This window comes from Myotis daubentonii, chromosome 13 (genome assembly GCF_963259705.1).
Source record: "Myotis daubentonii chromosome 13, mMyoDau2.1, whole genome shotgun sequence".
NCBI classification, from domain to species: Eukaryota; Metazoa; Chordata; class Mammalia; order Chiroptera; family Vespertilionidae; genus Myotis; species Myotis daubentonii.
The window spans coordinates 2,831,991-2,844,156 of NC_081852.1; the positions used below are offsets into that span (position 1 = coordinate 2,831,991).

At 43.4% G+C, this 12,166-nt stretch overlaps 1 protein-coding gene across 15 annotated transcripts in view; it reads left to right on the forward strand.

Moving 5' to 3' along the window:
- The first annotated feature begins 1,225 nt into the window (after positions 1-1,225).
- CCSER2 (coiled-coil serine rich protein 2) overlaps positions 1,226-12,166 on the forward strand; it is a 215,282-nt gene continuing 204,341 nt past the window's right edge. For 5 of the 15 annotated variants that reach the window (XR_009448330.1, XM_059662019.1, XM_059662018.1 and 2 more), the window contains exon 1: positions 1,228-1,447. The gene's annotated coding sequence lies outside the window, so the exon portion shown is untranslated. Of the gene's footprint in view, positions 1,448-12,166 lie in introns of all 15 variants that reach the window. The other 10 variants (XM_059662015.1, XM_059662014.1, XM_059662017.1 and 7 more) reach the window with 4 other exon arrangements.

Consider the following 12,166-nt stretch of genomic DNA (forward strand, 5'->3'; position numbering starts at 1 on the left):
CTTAAAATTACAAGGTTTTGGCAAAAGTATTGACGTTATGTTTGGATACATCAAATCTTTTGAAAGTAAACTTAAAATTTTCAAGCGAGATATTGAAACTAAAACTTATAAGTATTTTCTTCGGATTAAAAAGTATTTTGAGAAGGCCACTACAAAGAGTGTAATGGAGTCCATACTTATGTACCAGAATGTAGTAAACTCGCTATTTGAACAGTTCAGCAAAAGATTCGACCAATTTAGAAGCCTAGAACAGACCATTAAAATAATTAAGTAGCCGGATGTAGTTGTTTACAGTACTTTGGAATTAAAGGATTTCCAATGGATGCAAATTGATGATTTAGAGATGCAACTTGCAGATTTTCAAGGTAGCATTTGGACTCATGTGTTTGTCGACTTAAGGTGGAAACTTGAAAATCTGGAACGAAATTGTTTGAATAATGAAGAAGAGTGCAACTACAAACAAGAAATTTTGAGAGCTTGGAACAGAGTACCTGACACTTTTAGCGACATAAAAAATCTAGCAATGGCTTTGCTAACAATTTTTTCATCAACATATTTTTGTGAGACTTTGTTCTCAACATTAAATAATATTAAAACGAACAAAAGAAACCGGCTAACAGATGAAGTTAGTGGCGCTTGCTTAGCCTTGAAGTGCACCAAGTATGAACCTGCAATTGAGGAGATAGCAGACAAACTTCAGCACCAAAAAAGTCACTAATTTCTAGTTTTCGTACCATTTGATTATCATTGTTTTTATTTATTTTCCTAAATGTACATTTTTTTTCTGTTTTTGTTCATTTTATACATATTTTTTGGTTGATTTTTCTTTGTTAAATGGCATTTAAATATATAAAGTAAATATCAAAAATATAAATCTTTTTTTTACTATGGTTGCAAATATATAAAAAACATTATGAATATTTCTATATGTGACACAGCACCAGAGTTAAGTTAGGGTTTTTCAAAATTTTGACACGCGGGGCTCAAAAGGTTCGCCATCACTGGCTTAGGAGGAGCACAGACTGGAGCCAGGGGACAGAGAGGCAAGGTCAGGAAGGGGGCGGGTCCCGAAAGGGGGCGGAGCTGGAAAGGCCGGCGCGAGGCGAGGGCGGGGCCATAGGTGGGCGGAAGCGGGAGTCAGGGGCGGGTCGGGGCGAGGCGGAGGGGCGGGGCCCACAGTCGGCGCCTGCGCACCGGGTCGGGGCGGGGCTGCGCACGCGCGGTTCGGGGCCCCGGGGGCGGAGTCCGGCGGGCGCGGCCGAGAGCGGGCGGAGGCTCCGGGTCCGGCGCTCCCTCCGGCCACTGACGCGATGCCGGCTGCAGCGGGCGGGGCGGCCGGCCCGGAGGGGATGTGACAGGCGGCCCTTCGCTCACCTGCGGTCCTTGCGCCTCAGGTTCCGGGCGAGCCGCCCTGGGCCGCGCCGAGGAGGCAGAGCGGATCCGAGCGGTAAGGGCCGGATGGTGGCGGGGCCGGGTCCGGCGGGATGCTGACCGCGGCCGCTCGGGCAGGGGGTGCGGTCCGGCTGCTCAGGCCCGGGCGCTGGGACGAGGCAGTGGCGCCCTTCGGACTCCTGCCTCCGGGGTGACCCTCGCGAGCCTCCTAAGGCGAGACGGGCGTGGGCCGGGCCGGACGTCCCCCATCCCCCTGAAACCCCGTCCCCCGAACGCTCGCCCCGGTCCCCCTGAAACCCCGTCCCCTCGTTCCCCACCTCCCAACCCCCCGGTTCCCCTCCTTCCTCCCCATCTCGCAGTCTCCGTCCTTCCTTCTCCCGCCCCCGCCCGCTGCCCCCCGTCCTCTCCCGTCCCCCTGACCCCTCCGTCTCCCTGTTCCCCGGCCTCTCGACTCCCCGAACCCCCACCCCCCTCCCCGTCTCCGCCCCGCGGGGCTGCCGCCTTCCTCCCAGGAAAAAGCAGGGCGAGGCTCAGACGCCCCGGGTTCAGTCAGGGTGCTGTGCGGTTGCAGGGGAGGTACGGGGTGCCCCAGGGACTTTTTTTTCGGGGGGGAGGGGGTTATTATTGGGACACAACAAAGACACACCCCAAGCACGTCTTGAGATGAACTTCGTGGACCACTCGGTTCCGGGGCTCAGGTGCTGGCTCTCCCAGGGGAGACCCGCTGGCCTGGGCGTCGCCGGGCGCCTCCTGCGCGGACGCCGCCTCCCGTGAGCCGGTCCCGGGCCGCCCTGGAGCCGCGCCCCGGACTGCGGACCGCCCGTCAGGCCCGCGCCCGCCCGGCCCGCCCGCGGGGGGGAGGGACCGAGGCCGACCCCGTGGTCCGGATGGGCGCGAGGTGTGCGCCCGCTGGGGATGGATTGCTGTAGGCTCTCCAGCAGCCATTGGAAATACATTCCTTTTTTTCTTGAACATTAAAATATTATGGAACCCGTTAATTTTGCCATTTAAAAAATCTTCCTTTAGTTTAAGGAGTTTAGTGGTGACAGCTCTTCATTAACCAAAAGAAATTTAAAATATTCTCCTCTTGCAAAAGATAGGCCCATGCGTGGTAGGATGTAAACACGTCTGAATGTTTTCCTGAAGTCGGCCGTCTCAGCTGCTATTCTTGCCAGCCTCTCGTCATCTCTCACAGAGATGTTTAGTATTTTCTTATTTGGTTGCTTTCTTTAGTGCGCTCAACAAAATTGACTTCAAATAAACACTTTCTTGCACCGTTTAGCTGTCATTTCAGTTCACGGCTGTCTTAATGTGCCATCGAAGGACCTGCCCGGCCCTGAGGGCGTGAACTGTCCCTAAATAAGTACCGTGACTCTCTCTGACCCAGACCTGCCTGCCTGTCTGTCACCTGGACCCCGCCTCGGACTGTGGAGGGAGAGGGGACTTTGAGTCCGTGTGTGAAGTCTGTCCGTGACTCTCCATAATCTGCAGTTGAGAAAGCCAAAGTCCTTCACAGCTCTGCACTCGTGTATGTTTCTAATTTCATCTTCTGCCATTTGGCCTGCCTTCTTCATACAAAGACTACTTAGAGGTCTCTGAGAGGACATCTTCCGTTGTAGAATTCTTCTCTACCTAGTAAACAACTTGCCTTTTAAGACCTAACCAAAATACTACTTCTGAATCTTGTCCAGACATTATCCTACTTGTCTCAGCTGATCCAGGAGTGCATTGCACATTATGCAGTTAGCATCGGTCAGCCGGAGGTTAATGATTTGTTTGTCCCCACCAGGGAGCTTTGTAACTGGAGCACATACTGTGTGGCACAGGTGTTCAAAACTATTTATTGAATAAATGATTGAGGAATGCTTTCAATCTTGAATATAGCTTTAAGATAGGCAAAATGTGTTAACTACTCTCAATATCAGAAAACTTAGAAAAGAGAAATGCACAAACGAGGTACTTTTAAATTTCCAAGAATAAAGTCAAAATTATTGTTGCTTGTTAGGAAGTAAACCCCAGTGATGATAAGCCACCAATGTGTTTTATGACACACGAATTAAAGGACATGGTCAGGAGGACTGCTGCTGCTTTGATTTTAGGACTTCAAGGCAGAGTGATTTGCCCAAGGTCATGCAGGTAGGAAGGGTCAGCCAGAGCTGGGATCCCATCCAGGCTTTTGACCATCTGTGTGTTTTACCTTTGCTCCTAGATTCCTAATTCTAAATCTTAACAATTATTTTACAATCTGAGTGAGGCATTTTGGGTGGGGAGATCAGTATTGAATTTGAAAGAATTAAGAGATTATTTGATTTAACTTTTAAATTTTTGTGCAAAGGACAAGTTGCTTGAGGTTACTTAGTCACCTGTATAACATATCTCCTGACCACATGCTTGTGTATTTTCTTAAAATAGATTTTTATTGATTTCAGACAGGAAGGAAGGAGAGAGAGAAAAACATCCTATAAAATAAAAGGCTAATATGCAAATCAAACAAATGGCCGAACGACTGGTCTCTATGACGTGCACTGACCACCAGGGGGCAGACACTCAACGCAGGAGCTGCTCCCTGGTGGTCAGTATGCTCCCACAGTGGAAGCGCCGCTCAGCCAGAAGCCCTGAGCTGGGCTCATGACTGGCAAGTGCAGTGGCGGGGGGTGGGAGCCTCTCCCAACTCCACCGCAATGCTAAGGATGTCCCAGTGACGGCTTAGGCCTGGTCCCTTGGTGGGCCTAAGCCTTCAGTCAGACATCCCCCAAGGGCTCCTGGACTGTGAGAGGGCGCAAGCCAGGTTGATGGAACGCCCCTTCCCCCACCCCTGGCTCCAAGTGCATGAATTTCATGCACTGTGCCTCTAGTCTATGATGAGAGAGAATCATGGATTGGCTGCTTCCTTCACGCTCCCTACTGGGGATTGAGCTCGCAACCTGGGCATGTGCCCTGACTGGGAATAGAACCGTGACCTCCTGGTTTATAGGTCAATGCTCAGCCACTGAGCCAGGCCAGCTGGGCTGCTTGTGTGTTTTTCATTACTCCATGGGGCCTTTAGAAGAAAATGAAGAAGTTTCCAGTTTTCAGAGGGAGAGCAAATAATCTTACAATTTCTTCCTCCTTGAATGCTTTAGCTCTTGAGTGGCTAAGAAACATGGAATTCATTTGGGGATATAGGAGAAACCTAGGCTTCACCATTACATTTGGTCGGATAGTTTTTAACCTCAGTGCTTGGGGCCCACTCTCCAATTGCCCCATAATAAGTGGCTTCTGCTCACATATGGAGATCCCACATATAGTTACGTTTTGATGGTAAAATGAGATTTTAATATAACAAGGTTCCAGCTGGCTAATAGCATTGGGTAAAATGACATGTATGATTACTCTGTATGTGAGAAGAATTTATCCAATTACTCTGTTATAGGTTTTTTTGGAAAAAATGATAATTGTGGTTTTATGCTTCAGAAGAGTCAATTTTAAAATATGTACTTACTGTGGTGGATCTGATCAATTCTAACAGGCTTTTTATTTTACAAATCATTTAATGGTCAAAGAAATAAGAAAATTTTTTTTAATTTTTCTTATTTATTTCTCACCATATAACATGATTTTATACAACAATCAAAGCATAAATATAATATTTAATTTTGCTTTCATAGTTAATGTTTTCTTTTTGCTAAAGTTTTTGTACCTGTAAATTATTATATAATGCTAGAGGCCTGGCACATGGGATTCATGCACTGGTGGGGGACGTGGCCTGTGGGGATCGGCCGTTGTGGGAGCGTTGCTCATCCAGGTCGGCTGAGCAGCTATGGACCATCCCTCTGAGTGACTGCTCCCTGGTCTGGCATCTTCTGTGGAGCCGGGGCACGCTTCTCCAGGGGACCCGGTTGGGGCCAGGTGGAGGGACAGGAGTACTAAGAGGTGGCAGAGTAGGCTTCAGTCCCACGGTGGCCATGAACCCACCTTGCAGCCTCCGGGGTCAGCTCTGCATAGCCTGCGAGCTTCCCGAGGAGGCGGCCAGAAGCAGGAGGAGGAGCCTGGGGCAAGGAGGCCATGATCGCAGCCCAGGTTCCTGCCCATGGCCCCACCCCCCCACCCCCATTCACAGCAGGAGCAGCCGCTCATCCCGGTCAGCCAGCAGCACTCCCACTGTGGTTGTGCACTGACCACCGGGAGGCAGCTCCTGTGTTGAGCGTCTGCCCCCTGGTGGTCAGTGCGCATCATGGTGACTGGTCAACCAGTTGTTCTGGTTGTTCTCCTGTTTGGTTGTTGGGTTTTTATTACATAGGATTACTAGTTGAGTTGCTTAGCTTTAATAATTGTACATCTAAGTTGCCTCCCATTTGACAAGTAATGCAGTTAATATATAGCTGTTCTTTGTTTTCTTCTTTCATTAGGCTAAAGTTCCAGGAGAGGGATTACAAGGTCAGAGAGTGTGAAGGTTTTTTGTCACTTAAAAAATATGTTTTTATTGATTTTAGAGGAGAGGAAGAGGGATAGAAAGATAGAAACATCATTGATGAGAGACAAACATCCATTGGCTGCCTCCTGCAGGCCCCTACTGGGATGGAGGCTGAAGTCCTGGCATGTGCCCGCACTGGAAATCCAGCCAGTGCCCTTTTGGTTCATGGGCCACTGCTCAACCACTGAGCCACATTGGCCGGGTGGTTTTTGTCACTTTTGAAAATATTACCAGGTTTATTTCTAAAAGGTTGTATTGATTTATACTGCTTCCTGCATTTTGGTTGACAGTTTTACAATACTTTTAAAGGCTTTTGTTTTTTAAAGGTTGGTATTTTACAAATGGGTATAAGGGTACCTACTATCTAACATACAATCTGCAATAGAAAAGCAAATGCTGTATTTTCCTACTTTTATTTTCTCCTTTGTTGGAATTGTTTGACCTTTGTGCATAAATTTACGGGGATCTTACTAATTTTCATTAGCACTTAATTTTTAAAACTGCAAAGTATACAGCCATAAACAACAAAAACAAAACAAGAGATTAATGTATTTATGATGTTAGGTGCTAATTAAAATTACTGACTTTTTAATTGAATTTATTGGGGTGACATTGGTGATAAAATTATACAAGTTTCAGGAATATAGTTCTTTAATACATAATCTGTATACTGTATTGTGTATTTACCACCCAAGTCCAATCTTCCATCATCATTTATCCCCCCTTTATACCTTCTTCTAAAAATCATGGACTTTTAAACAAAATTTTGTGATTTCATCTTTTGATTGTGAATCTGAATGTCTGTCCATCATCTGGTGCACACTTATTTTCTTAAGTTTTTAGAATTTGTTTTGTTGTACCTGTGTATCTTTAGTAAATTATGCATATGATTGAGATTGAATATAATTCATGTGGATTCTATACTATAGAGAATCACATTCTTACATGTCGAAGTGAGTTTTCTTTTTTTTTTTTCCTTCCTGAACTTGAATAGGAAACAAAACAAAACAAACTAACATAGTTGGTTTTTTAAAAAATAAGTTATAGTAAATTTAGACAAACTAAAATTTTCATGAGAACAATATTTTGGTTAATTGAAGTTTTTTTAAAAATTTTTTATTTTTTCCTCTTTTTTATTGCTTAAAGTATTACAAAGAGTATTACATATGTCTCCTTTTTTTCCCCCCGCCCTTGACAATCCCCTGGCCTCCCCTACCCCCCAGTGTCTTATGTCCATTGGTTATGCTTATATGCATGCATACAAGTCCTTTGGTTGATCTCTTACCCACCCCCCTCCTGCCCTCCCACCCTCCGCAGCCTTCCCGCTGCAGTTTGACAATCTGTTTGAGGCAGCTCTGCCTCTGTATCTATTTTTGTTCATAAGTTTATAATGGTCTCTATTATCCATGAATGAGTGAGATCATGTGGTATTTTTCCTTCATTGACTGGCTTATTTCACTTAGCATAATGCTCTCCAGTTCCATCCATGCTGTTGCAAATGGTAAGAGTTCCTTCTTTTTTACAAGCAGCATAGTATTCCATCGTGTAGCTGTACCACAGTTTTCTAATCCATTCATCTACAGATGGGCACTTAGGCTGTTTCCAGATCTTAGCTATGGTGAATTGTGCTGCTATGAACATAGGGGTGCATATATCCTTTCTGATTGGTGTTTCTGGTTTCTTGGGATATATTCCTAGAAGTGGGATCACAGGGTCAAATGGGAGTTCCATTTTCAGTTTTTTGAGGAAACTCCATACTGTCTTCCATAGTGGCTGCACCAGTCTGCATTCCCACCAGCAGTGCACAAGTGTTCCTTTTTCTCCCCATCCTCTCCAGCACTTGTCGTTTGTTGATTTGTTGATGATAGCCAGTCTGACAGGTGTGAGATGGTACCTCATTGTTGTTTTGATTTGCATCTCTCGGATGATTAGTGACTTTGAGCATGTTTTCATATGTCTCTTGGCTTTCTGAATGTCCTCTTTTGAAAGGTGTCTATTTAGATCCTTTGCCCAATTTTTGATTGGATTGTTTATCTTCCTTTTGTTAAGTTGTAGGAGTTCCCTATAAATTTTGGAGATTAGGCCCTTATCAGATATGACATTGGCAAATATGTTTTCCCACGCAGTGGGTTTTCTCATGGTTTTGTTGATGGTTTCTTTTGCTGTGCAGAAGCTTTTTATTTTGATGTAGTCCCATTTGTTCATTTTCTCTTTAGTTTCCAATGCCCTAGGAGCTGTATCGGTGAAGAAATTGCTTCGGCATATGTCTGAGATTTTGTTGCCTTTGGATTCTTCTAGTATTTGTATGGTTTCCTGTCGTATATTTAAGTCCTTTATCCATTTTGAGTTTATTTTTGTGTATGGTGTAAGTTGGTGGTCTAGTTTCATTTTCTTGCATGTATCTGTCCAATTTTCCCAACACCATTTATTGAGGAGACTATCTTGACTCCATTGTATGTTCTTGCCTCCTTTGTCAAATATTAATTGAGCGTATTGGTTGGGGCTGATTTCTGGGCTCTCTATTCTATTCCATTGATCTATATGTCTGTTCTTGTGCCAGTACCAGGCAGTTTTGAGAACAGTGGCTTTGTAATGCAGCTTGATATCTGGTATTGAGATCCCACCTACTTTGTTCTTTTTCAGGATTGCTGCAGCTATTCGGGGTCGTTTTTTATTCCATATGAATTTTTGGAGAGTACGTTCTAGGTCTGTGAAATATGCCGTTGGTATTTTAATGGGAAGTGCGTTGAATTTATAGATTGCTTTGGGCAGTATGGACATTTTAATGATGTTGATTCTACCAATCCAAGAACATGGTATGTTCTTCCATCTCTTTATATCTTCCTCTATCTCTTTTTTCAACGTCCTGTAGTTTTCTGAGTAGAGGTCTTTTACCTCTTTAGTTAAGTTTATTCCTAGGTAGCTTAATTTTTTTGGTGCGATGGTAAATGGGATTGCTTTTTTAGTCTCTCTTTCTGCACATTCACTATTGGTGTATAGAAATGCCATAGATTTCTTGGCGTTAATTTTCTATCCTGCTACATTGCCGAACTCTTTTATTAAGTCTAATAGTTTATTGATGGAGCCTTTAGGGTTTTTTAAGTATAATATCATGTCGTCTGCAAATAAGGACAGTTTTACTTCCTCTTTTCCAATTTGGATGCCTTTTATTTCTTCTTCTTGTCTAATCGCAATGGCTAATACTTCCAGTACTATGTCGAACAGGAATGGTGAGAGTGGGCATCCCTGTCTTGTTCCTGTTCTTAGGGCAAATGGCGTTAGTTTTTGTCCATTAAGTATGATGTTGGCTGTGGGTTTGTCATATATGGCTTTTATTATGTTGAGGTACGATCCTTCAATTCCCACCTTGCTGTGAGTTTTTATCAAAAATGGGTGTTGAATTTTGTCAAACGCTTTTTCTGCATCAATTGATATGACTGTGTGGTTTTTTTCTTTCAATTTGTTTATGTGATGTATCACGTTTATTGATTTGCGGATATTGTACCATCCTTGCATCCCTGGGATAAATCCTACTTGGTCTTGGTGTATGATCTTTCTGATGTACTGCTGGATCCGATTTGCTAAGATTTTGTTGAGGATTTTGGCATCTATGTTCATGAGGGATATTGGCCTGTAATTCTCTTTCATTGTGTTGTCTTTACCTAGTTTTGGTATAATTGAAGTTTTTATTGGATCAGGATTAACCAGAAGACCATTTCTGATTTCACTTTTACTATTAATCATTCTAATATACACTGAGTGGCCAGATTATTATGACCACTTCATCAGTACTTCGTTGGGCCACCTTTTGTCTTCAATACTGCCTTCTTCTTGGCAATGCCTCCACGAGATGTTGAAAGGTGATACGAGGAATCTGACACCATGCCTGATAAAAAGCACTGTCCAGTTCTGTGAGATTTGATGGTTGTGGAACCAGCTGCCTGATGGCTCTTTTAACTTCGTCCCACAAATGCTCAATTGGATTGAGATCTGGTGATTGTGGGGGCCACCTAAGCAGAGTAAAGTCTCCCTCATGTTCTTGAAACCATTCCTGCACAATATGAGCACCGTTGCATGGCGCATTGTCTTATTGGAAGAAGCCATCTCCATTGGGATATGCCATCAACATGATAGGATGAACTTGATCAGCAATGATACTTAGGTATGTTGTGCTATTCAGACGTTTATAATGGTCTGGCCCTCTAGCAACTTCAGCGTGAAATTATAGCTAATTTGCCTACAAACGTCAGGTGGTCATAATAATCTGGCCACTCAGTGTATATGAAAGTAAGACCTTGATTATCTGCTTCCTTTGGGGAGTGTGACATTCTAGATCAGCAGTTCTCAACCTGTGGGTCGCGATATCTTTGGGGGTCGAACGGCCCTTTCACAGGGGTTGTCTAAGACCATCGGAAAACACATATATAATTACATATTGTTTTTGTGATGAATCACTCTGCTTTAATTATGTCCAATTTGTAACAATGAAATTGGGGGTCACCACAACATGAGGAACTGTATTAAAGGGTCATGACATTAGGAAGGTTGAGAACCGCTGTTCTAGATAAATGAGACAACCCAGGATAATAGTTAATATTGATTGCGTGCTCAGTACTGTGCTGGTGTTTGGCATGGAGTTTTTTATTTCGTGTAACAGGCCAAGAGAGATAGGTTCTTTTGGTATCCTCATTTCACAAATGGGAAAACTTAGAGAGGAAAAGTGACCTGCCAAAGGTAACTCAGCTAGCAAGCAGTGGACTGGAACTTTACCTACTTTTAAAAGGCTCTCTTTGAAAAATATATTATCTTATTTTTGTGTGCTAAGGATTTGAACTTTATCTCTTAGGCATTGGAAAGATATTAGATGTTTCAAAGCAAGGGGATGATATGGTATGTTATGTCTTTTAGGGAGATGGCTGATGCAACAATGTGGAAATATATTGAATTGTGTTTCTGATAGACAGTGGTTGAAATAGGTCATATGAGAAATGAAATCTGACTGCAAGGTGAATTTGGAGATCGGGATATGAGGGAAAAGATATAGGACTTAATAACTGACTTACAAGAGAATGGGAAGCTGGAGTGTTGATTTGGAAAATATCTGGGTAATGACAAGTGAATATGCGCTCACAGCACTTTGTTATATTTCTTTCATAGCATTGACTGATGTACCTAATCTAGTGACACATCTACTCCCCCCCCCCCCTACTGGATTATGTGCTTGTCAAGGACAGGTCTGAGTAGAATGCATGAGCTAATGCAGGATGAGCTAATATAGAAGAGGGTAAGAGACAACTGCCTGTGGGGAACACCAGATCACCAGAATCAAAGAGTAGATGGAGAAAGAGGAGCTATAGAAAGTGAAGGCTGTCTGGAAGGTGGGGAGAGCCATCAGTGTCAGATCAGGGGAGAAGTGTTAAGTAGCAGGAAGTATTAGCAAAGAAGTATTAACACAGAATGCTACCTCAGGCTACAAACAGTTCTGGTTGGTGTGCCCTAATGCAATATTCTGATGGCCAGTGAGTGTATAGAGCTAACTTGTTTTTTCCTTTGTTACAGACTCACCCTTCTCTCCCCTTTCCCCCCCCACCTCCCAACACACACAGCCCATACCTTTCTCAGTGTATTCAGTTGTCTCCCACCTCTTTTAGTTTCTAACATTTGTTTGCTGTGCATACTGATGCTGGGGTTTGACTCAGCCTAATGAGGGCAACCAATCAGAACCTTCCTTTCTTTTTAATGAAATTGACCAATCAGAGTATGTTAGGTGTAATTTCTGAGTTTTCAGCTCTTTTCTGCTGAGTTGATTACTTTTGAATGCCTTCAGAGTTATTTCTCTAACTTTCAAGACTCCCATTTTGTTATTTTAAGATTTGGAGCCATTTGGAAGGCAGAGGTTTTTTAAAGGTTAGGTCCATGAAAGCTGAAGTGTTTTTTTTGTTTTTTGTTTTGTTTTTACCTGTTTATGTTTCCATGTTGATCAGTATGAATATAGTTGGATCCTTTTTGAGGATTGCTAATTTTAACAGTGCCCCAGGACCATAATTCTAAATAATTAAGCATTTCTGTTCTCTCTGTACAAGTTTTATACATATCAGGTGTGAGGCTTGTTTTAAATTCCTTAGTCAGTTCCTAACTTCATATGTCTGCTTTTCAAAGACATATTCCTTAGAAAAGGAATTCATCTTGATTTCTTCTGCTACCAGAGCTCCTTACCCTTCACTCTGCCTTCTCCTTTCCAGTTTTCATCTGCCCACTTTTTGTACTTTGTAAGTACAATAGGAAAGGGAAACAGACAAACAAACACAGGCAACTACTTCT